Genomic DNA, 10,029 nt, shown 5'->3' with positions numbered 1-10,029 from the left:
AACAAAATGAGATAGCATTAAATATTGAAAATATGAAAATAAAATTTATGAGTTTTCTTTTTTTCTTCCTAGGTGGTGAGGATCTCAGACTGGTGAACGGTGTAAACAGGTGTAGTGGGAATCTGGAGGTTTTTAGATATGGGAGGTGGGGAAGAATTTGCAGTGATGAAGGGGCTCTTAACAGGAATAAGGTTATATGCAATCAGCTAAACTGTGGAGATGTTTTGAAAAGTTACAGTGGTAGCTCAAACCTCAGTAACATAGTGCTGTCTGGTGTTAGATGTACAGGAACAGAGGCAGCTCTCCAAGAATGCACCTCTGACCCAGAGGTTTCAAAATCTTGCACCAAAGTAAGCACACGAGTGATATGCTCTGGTAAGAACATTTCTCTTTCTATAAAAAATTGGGACATATTTCTCTTCAGTCCAGCTAATGGTCAGTGATGATAATATTAATATTCTCTGGAACATATCCATAATGCATTTATTGCATGGTGAAAATAGCAGAAAGAAAACAACATTTTGACTGTGGAGCCTTCTTCCGGTGTGCTTGAAAAAAACGGTTTTCTTTCTTCTCTTTACAGCATGGAATAAACCTATTACTTGTTCCTTTGCAGCCTACGCATGCTGATGCAGCTACCCACCTGAACTACATATCCATAATACTGTTATTGAGCCAGTTCCTGGATTGCGTGTCCTAAATATTTATTTTATACATGAGGAATTCTAAGTAAAGATCTTAACTTACTGAAATCATTCCTGTCTAGAAATTAACAGAAAATTGTCCACTTTCCAATTTGAAAAATGTATTTGCAATGTACTGTACTTATTTTCAATACAATAAAAGAAAAAAAAAATCAGTTTAAAGCTGAAAAAAAGAGTAAATTGTCATATAGATTTCAATGCAGAAAATATGGTTTTCTAGCAACATTCTAGGAATGCTTGTCAAAACTAAACTAAAATGAAAACCAGGAGAATACAGTAGATTACATTTCTAATTAGAACATCTCTAACCATTAGAAGGTTAATATAGTAATACTATACATCATTAAAAATTAAATTAAACAGGTCCTTAACACCTAATCAGAACCTGCACTATGACATAATAATGTATGACCATTAAAATGTAGCCAGACCTTTAAAGGTAATAAGTTGAAAGTCCTCATTTATTAGCGAGTTAACATGATATGGTAAGGTACAGAATTCCTTTGGTAATTCTATTTCTTAAAGGTTGTCTAAATCAAATGCCACATGGATTTATGTATTAACATTGTAGTAATATTTGTTGCAGTAAAAGTAAGTATAGCAGTGGAAGCAGCACATGGTCAGGAAAGTATAATAATGTCTTCATAAACTACAGCAAAACTAAACAAAAAATAAAAATGAAGAAGCAATGCACTGCAATAATTCAGAAACTGTGGAGATTCATTCTGGACATTATTTCTATTTCTTATTTTCCAATTCCACTGAAACTGCAGACATCCAGATGTTTGAACGTGTGTATATTCAATATAAACCATGACAGGCTCCGTGAAGTCCCTCTAATAGCAAACACCACCAGATAACATTTGATAAGGCCCCTGCATCACAAATATTCTGCATTCAAAGTGTTCAAAAAAAGTGTTTTTTCTAAGGTGTTTTATTGCAGTTTCTTATTAAAGGGTTGAATTATCTTGTCATAGAGCACACTGTACAGCTCATAGGGAACAGAAGCCAGGGAAGGTTAGAGGTGAATCGAGGAGGCAGCTGGAGGTCAGTGTGCTCTCAGTCTGTGGACTCCAGAGACGCGGATGTGGTCTGTAGAGAACTGGGCTGTGGAGTCTCCAGGGCTGTGCTGGGAGGAGCCTCTTCAGGACAGGGGACTGGGCCCATCCGGGCAGATGAGATCCAGTGTCGGGGTGATGAGGAGAAACTGGCCCACTGTCCAGTCCTGAAGAGAGAGCAGCACAACTGCACACATGCAGATGACATCTCCATTGTCTGTTCTGGTAAGTCTTGTTCCGTTATTCGCCATTAGTGTCACTTTTTAAAAAAACTCACATGATCTGGGGGTGTCCCGGGAGTAGATGAAATCACACTTATTGTATTTTATTACATTAGAGACTTGAAATTTCCTTTCCTTAAGGTCTTGGCATTGAAAAATTTGAACAGTTTTCTCGAACTGTGAACTCTGTGAGCCAGTTCTGCTTATTACCGTCTTTTGTAAAGACGCTGTGGTGTCGCCGGGGGAAAATAGGCGTAAAAGAGTTTTAACTCACACCACCTGTTCTTCTGTGCTCTTCGTCCGTGTGTCTCCCCAAATCCGTTCCGCAACCCGTTGTCAGTATCCTTAAACAATCCAAGTTCCCAAATCCGTATGTCAACACTCCTCTGCGTCGTATCCAAGCCGTAATCCGTAATCCTAGTCAAAATCCGTATCCAATAGTCCGTTATTCTTAATTCTCTTCTAGCACACTCCTAACATCTCTCCTTCCTCAGAAACGCTTTCACCTTATCGACTTCCGCGCCAGCTCACCGCTTCTGGGGCATTTATATCCTGTTTCCTGATGTAGTTCAGCTGTGTCTCCTTGTTTCGCTGCATAGGCTTTTTCCGATAGCGGGTCAGCTGGTTATCCTGGGTGGCCATCTTGCCCAGGTCTATATCGAGTATTTTCAGTGTTTCGTTCCGGAAATACCGGTTATAAATGACCCTTCCCCGGGTCCTCTTACACCACCTACATCCCTCTGAATGTTTAAATTATTGAAAGTTTTCTTAGATATTAAGCTCACCTTCTAAAATGATTTTTTAAAAGAAAATTAATCCTAACTAATTTTAACAGAATTACATTTTAATTCTGATAAACAGATTCATTTTTAAAATAAGTCCACATCAGACTTCAGGAGCTTGTCACTGATAAACTGCTGCCTTTCTTACCTGTGGTTTTTCATCTTTGCAGTGCATGAAAAAGGTTTTATCTGAAAAATACTGCATAACTGCAAGGTCATTTGTTTTGGATTTTTATTTTTTTTCCGGCTTTTATGTTATTTTCATACTCAAACTTGTTTTGAGTAATATTTATGAATGCTACAAATGTAAAAGAAACTGGATTCAACTTCAATTCCCACACTCTATTTAGCAGATACAGGGCTAAACAATTTGGCCAAGCAATGCCACAGTTCCTGCTAATTTCCATGTAATTTGACAGCATTACTCTGAGTGTCAAGTCAGGAGAGCATTCTGAACATCAGCCTGAGATTAAACTACCTGCTCAATCTATAGTACACTGAAACAATAGTATTGTCTATGTTATGTAAAGATTATTGAAATTTGGTCGTTCCTAAAGTAATTGTGCAGGTGTTGAAATGCTCAGTTTCTGCAGTCTGCTTCTGACATTGTCTTTCAGTATTTTTAATTCAGTCAAGTGCCTGGGCAGTATTCTATATCCCCAAAGCCCCAGGACAAGGGGAGAAGATCACTCTGTTGTCTAACTCACAGGGAAGTTATAGATGATCGACAGGGGTTAGGATACCCAGGCTGTGTAAACCCATTAGCAGCTGAGCTGCTGCTTTATATGTAACACACATCCAAACACTAACTGATTATAGACTCTCACAGTGCAGTCAAGGGTGTCTAATTTGTTTACTATTCATTCCCTATATTTTCGGGATACATACAAGTTATTTAATTGAGTCCAGGAACATTTGTTTGTTATCACAACATAAATTTGTGTATTAAATGTTATGAAAAATATCCGTAACTACACATCTCATATTTATTTTTACAATTTTTTTTCCTTTTTGCAATGAATTAAGAACAGTAACGGTGCTGAGAAAATAATGGAGAATATTAATGTAATGGCAATAGAATATGGCTGGGAGAGTGAATGGTTCAGAGAAGAGCAGTAAGAGTGGTATCAAGAGCAGCAATTCTGAAGGTGGAAAATTCCACGGAGTGGTTTTCCCAGGAGCAGTACTGCCGCATGGCAGTAGAGACCAGACCAGGGCCAGGGAATCAGACAGGAGAGCGAGGGTTTGATTCCCTCTGACTTAGAACACCTTTAAAAAAGAGAAGGTTTACCAGGTTCCACCAAATCAACTAGAACAGTCCAGCACTTCTTCACCTGGTTATTTCTTCTGTTTCCTTCAGTAACTCATGTTTCTCTTCTCAGGATGTGAGGATGTGAGGCTGGTTGGATTTGGAAATCGCTGTGATGGAAGAGTGGAGATTTTTAAGAATGGACAGTGGGGGACATATTGTGACTCAGACTGGTATAATGAAAATGGTAAAGTTGTGTGTGATCAGCTGAACTGTGGAACTGTTGTCAGTGCTTATTATTCCCCTGATGAGTCAAAGCCCATCTCTCTACCTGGGGTTCGCTGCAGTGGAACAGAGTCATCTCTGCTAGACTGTCCAGCAGATTCACAGTCTTGCACTCATGAGAAAGACATTAGAGTGAAATGTTCAGGTAAGAATAATTCATGGACTCTTTTCCAAGAAGATAAGAAAAGGAAATGTTTATTTTGAATTAAACTACGTGGACATTGGTGTACATGCTTGTAACTGTAGTAGAGAGAATACCTACTACAGAATATACAAGATTCTACACACTGTAGCTTCTTCCAAACATCCTTCAATCTACCTCCATTCCCACACGTGCTCACACTTTAAATCCTGTGATCCAGTCATTCAGTTAACCCAAGACCAGTGACATCAGACCAGATGATACACAGAGCCTTGGTGGTGGAGTCTCTGTGATGTGGATACTGAGGTGATTCAAACACAGAGATCACATTGTACAGGCGAGTGAGACACAAACAATTACACACAACACTGATACATTAGTTACAAATGTGAACTTCATATAATTGAGTGTCTGTGGGTGTCAGGAAGGCAATGTATTCTGAAGTTTTCTTTTTCCTTCTTCACACATTTGGTTTGTTTCAACCTTAACATTGGATTTTGGAATCAGGTGAGATTTGTGTTTGTGTAGGCCTGTATGTACAGTATGTGTTGTGTTTGTCCATAATAAGAATTGCTTACACTTACATAGCGCTTTTCTGGACACTCCACTTAAAGCGCTCTACAGGTAATGGGGACTATTACTGGGGAGGCAAACAGAAACCAAATCATAGATGGGGATTATTAGGAGGCCTTGACTGGTAAGCGCTAATGGGAAAGTTGGCCATGATGCCAGGGTTACACCCCTACTCTTTTCAAGAAAAGCCTTGGGATTTCTAATGACCAGAGAATCAGGACTTCAATTTTACATCTCATCTGAAGGACAGCACCTGTTTACAGTATAGTGTCCCCCTTAGTATACTGGGGCATTAGGACCCACATGGACTACAGGGTGAGCACCCCCTGCTGGCCCCACTAACACCTCTTCCAGCAGCAACCTTAGTTTTTCCCAGGAGGTCCCCCAGCCAGGTACTGACCAGGCTCACACCTGCTGAACTCCAGTGGGTTGCCGGTTGTGAGTTGCAGAGTGATATGGCTGCTGGCCATAAGAGGTGCTACTAACTTAAAAAGTATAAAATCTAAAACACAGTGTAACCTGTTATATAAGTGTAAGTCTGTTATTATCAGTGACCTTAAATCTGTTATATTTTTATGAATCCTTCACCGATTTATTTATTATTGATACGATAGCCCAACTGTGTATAAGGACTATTGATAAATCAATGATATTGTAAAAGTAATAGAAATTAGAATTACAAAATAGAGCTGACATTTATTTTCTAGTACTAATTAAAATGACACTGTAAGCTATTAAGAAGGAATTACAAGGAGTGCAGTCAAAGCATGAAACCTGTTATACAACCAAGCAAATGTACCCGACATCTCAGAAAGGATTGGTGTTGGAGACTCTTGTAGAACTATCTCAAATTTTTAAAATTTCAGGGAAAAATCAAATTGTAAAGAGTGTATTATTTTGATCATTCTCATTTTGTTTGTAGTGATTGTTTGATCCAGGATCGAAATTACAATTTGTTTTGTGTTAACATTCAGGAAAGTCATTTAACTCTTTGGTTAATAAGGTCTCCGTTTCATTTTCTTGACTATTAATATGCTTAAAAGTTCAATAAAATGAGCTCTCTTTATGTTAGGAGACACAGCCTGGCTCTCTGGAGGGATGTGCTATGGAAGATTAGAGGTGAATCGAGGAGGCAGCTGGGGGTCAGTGTGCTCTCAGTCTGTGGACTCCAGAGACGCGGACGTGGTCTGTAGAGAACTGGGCTGTGGAGTCTCTAGGGCTGTGCTGGGAGGAGCCTCTTCAGGACAGGGGACTGGGCCCGTCTGGGCAGATGAGATCCAGTGTCGGGGTGATGAGGAGAAACTGGCCTATTGTCCAGTCCTGAAGAGAGAGCAGCACAACTGTACACATGCGGATGGCGTCTCCATTGTCTGTTCTGGTAAATATTGTCTTCATATTCTCTGCTTACTTCCTTAATGATAGAGAATTTGTTCCGCAATTAAACTTACATACAAGTTTCATTTTACAAAATTGAGTTTTCAACTTAAAATTATATTAATCCTTTTGCTCCTACAATACTCTGTGAACCAACTTCCCAAAGGGACGTTCCTTAAAGGAAGATTGACTCATTTTTTTTCTGCAGTACTGGGGACTCCAAAATCTATATCCAAAATGTACATTGGGTTTGTAGCAAGACTCCAGTTTAAGGAGCTGACACACAGACATTCCTATGCACAATAGTATATACAGTATTATCTGCCTGAAAGAAAAAAATATGTTTTTGCATTTTGATTTGGCATTGTTGGCAGCAGCAAAGGTCTGCTTTCAACAAAGATTTGTTCTTTCCTAGGTTATTTTTGTTGTTGTGAAAAGGAAAAGTCTAGATATTTCATCAACAACAAAGTTCTCTTAATTCTTGACATCCTTTCATTCTCTATGATTAATTTTGGGAAAGGCATTGCTGAATAGCTTTTCTGGACCTCTAAATATTTCATTTTGTATCATTTTCTTCAAAATTCAATTTGCTTTCCTAATTTTTTCCTTCAAGGATGTCAGGGTGTGAGGCTGGTGTATCATGGAAGTGACTGTGACGGAAGAGTGGAGGTTTTTAAGAACGGACAGTGGGGGACAGTTTGTGCTTCTGAGTGGAGTCCTGCAGCTGGTAAAGTTGTGTGCTATCAGCTAAACTGTGGGGATTTTTTAAGTTCTTATCATTCCCCTGGTCAGTCTGGACCCATCGTGCTGAGTGGGGTTCAGTGCAACGGAACAGAGTCCAGTCTACTAGACTGTGAGTCAGATCCACAGGTTTCACAGTCCTGCACTCATGACCAAGACATTCGAGTGGAGTGTTCAGGTAGGAATATTTGACATATATATATACAGTATGTACATTAATGTGATCTTAAAACAAAACAACTCTTTACATTCTCCTTTTGTCCAAAAAAGGTGAAACAAACAATAATAAATTAATCAACACTGTTTCTTATCTCTGTACTGTTTATGAAATATATACAATATTCCCATTAGAGGCAACTGTTTTTTAGATTAACATTATATATTAAAGTACCTATGATTAAAAAATACAACAGCATTGATGCTCCATATGCATCCTGGTCCATGATAGATATACAGTATAGCTAGATAGGTAGATGGCTTAGGTTCTAATTTTTGACCTGAGATGCAATGATACTCCAATTAAAAAGTTTAAAGGCTTTGAAGGAAACACAAAATCTATTTCTTAATTAAAGAGTTTTTGTCTCAATTAATATATTGATTTATGCATTATTATTAGTTGTAATATTCATTGTAGAAGAAGAACTTGTAGCAGTATAGAGACCTGACCAGACAAAAAATATAATTAAAAAATAAGATGAGCAGAAATAAACTGCGATATTTCTTCAGAATCTGTAACATACCATGGATCCACAGCACACTCAGCTTTCAGACAGTGCTGTCATAATCCTGATCAGAAAATAAGAATGATGAGACAATGTACAAATTATTTTTTGAAACAGTTGATTAATTATTATAGTTAATTATTGGTAGTAGTATTATTATTGTGGTTGTTGTTCTTATTAATGGTGTGAATTATATTCTAATAGGGCACACTACACGGCTCATAGGAAACAGAAGCCAGGGCAGATTAGAGGTGAATCGAGGAGGCAGCTGGAGGTCAGTGTGCTCTCAGTCTGTGGACTCCAGAGACGCGGACGTGGTCTGTAGAGAACTGGGCTGTGGAGTCTCCAGGGCTGTGCTGGGAGGAGCCTCTTCAGGACAGGGGACTGGGCCCGTCTGGGCAGATGAGATCCAGTGTCGGGGTGATGAGGAGAAACTGGCCCACTGTCCAGTCCTGAAGAGAGAGCAGCACAACTGTACACATGTGGATGACATCACCATTGTCTGTTCTGGTAAGTCTTGTTCTGTTATTCTCCATTAGTGTCACTATTTTTAAAAAATCACATGATCTGGGGGTGTCCTGGGAGAAGATGAAATCACACTTATTGTATTTTATTACATTATTTAGAGACTTGAAATTTCCTTTCCTTAAGGCCTTGGCATTTAAAAATTTGAACACAGTTTTCTCTAACTGTGAACTCTGTGAGCCAGTTCTGTATATTATCGTCTTTTGTAAAGCCACCTACATCCCTCTGAATGTTTAAATTATTGAAAGTTTTCTTAGATATTAAGCTCACCTTCTAAAATGATTTTTTAAAAGAAAATTAATCCTAACTAATTTTAACAGAATTACATTTTAATTCTGATAAACAGATTCATTTTTAAAATAAGTCTACATCAGACTTCAGGAGCTTGTCACTGATAAACTGCTGCCTTTCTTACCTGTGGTTTTTCATCTTTGCAGTGCATGAAAAAGGTTTTATCTGAAAAATACTGCATAACTGCAAGGTCATTTGTTTTGGATTTTTAATTTTTTTCCGGCTTTTATGTTATTTTCATACTCAAACTTGTTTTGAGTAATATTTATGAATGCTACAAATGTAAAAGAAACTGGATTCAACTTCAATTCCCACACTCTATTTAGCAGATACAGGGCTAAACAATTTGGGCAAGCAATGCCACAGTTCCTGCTAATTTCCATGTAATTTGACAGCATTACTCTGAGTGTCAAGTCAGAAGACCATACAGTAGTATTGTCTATGTTATGTAAAGATTATTGAAATTTGGTCGTTCCTAAAGTAATTGTGCAGGTGTTGAAATGCTCAGTTTCTGCAGTCTGCTTCTGACATTGTCTTTCAGTATTTTTAATTCAGTCAAGTGCCTGGGCAGTATTCTATATCCCCAAAGCCCCAGGACAAGGGGAGAAGATCACTCTGTTGTCTAACTCACAGGGAAGTTATAGATGATCGACAGGGGTTAGGATACCCAGGCTGTGTAAACCCATTAGCAGCTGAGCTGCTGCTTTATATGTAACACACATCCAAACACTAACTGATTATAGACTCTCACAGTGCAGTCAAGGGTGTCTAATTTGTTTACTATTCATTCCCTATATTTTCGGGATACATACAAGTTATTTAATTGAGTCCAGGAACATTTGTTTGTTATCACAACATAAATTTGTGTATTAAATGTTATGAAAAATATCCGTAACTACACATCTCATATTTATTTTTACAATTTTTTTTTCCTTTTTGCAATGAATTAAGAACAGTAACGGTGCTGAGAAAATAATGGAGAATATTAATGTAATGGCAATAGAATATGGCTGGGAGAGTGAATGGTTCAGAGAAGAGCAGTAAGAGTGGTATCAAGAGCAGCAATTCTGAAGGTGGAAAATTCCACGGAGTGGTTTTCCCAGGAGCAGTACTGCCGCATGGCAGTAGAGACCAGACCAGGGCCAGGGAATCAGACAGGAGAGCGAGGGTTTGATTCCCTCTGACTTAGAACACCTTTAAAAAAGAGAAGGTTTACCAGGTTCCACCAAATCAACTAGAACAGTCCAGCACTTCTTCACCTGGTTATTTCTTCTGTTTCCTTCAGTAACTCATGTTTCTCTTCTCAGGATGTGAGGATGTGAGGCTGGTTGGATTTGGAAATCGCTGTGATGGAAGAGTGGA

At 38.5% G+C, this 10,029-nt stretch overlaps 1 long non-coding RNA gene across 1 annotated transcript; it reads left to right on the top strand.

Moving 5' to 3' along the window:
* Positions 1 to 4,375: 4,375 nt before the first annotated feature.
* On the top strand, positions 4,376 to 7,064 carry LOC148833672 (uncharacterized). The gene is made up of 3 exons (XR_016091064.1): positions 4,376 to 4,444; positions 6,087 to 6,392; positions 7,002 to 7,064. It is a non-coding gene; the product is annotated as an uncharacterized LOC148833672 (long non-coding RNA).
* The last annotated feature ends 2,965 nt before the right edge of the window (positions 7,065 to 10,029 follow it).

Source organism: Atractosteus spatula, chromosome 5 (genome assembly GCF_055471065.1).
Source record: "Atractosteus spatula isolate fAtrSpa1 chromosome 5, fAtrSpa1.hap1, whole genome shotgun sequence".
NCBI lineage: Eukaryota > Metazoa > Chordata > Actinopteri > Semionotiformes > Lepisosteidae > Atractosteus > Atractosteus spatula.
This window is presented reverse-complemented; position numbering and strand designations above follow the sequence as displayed.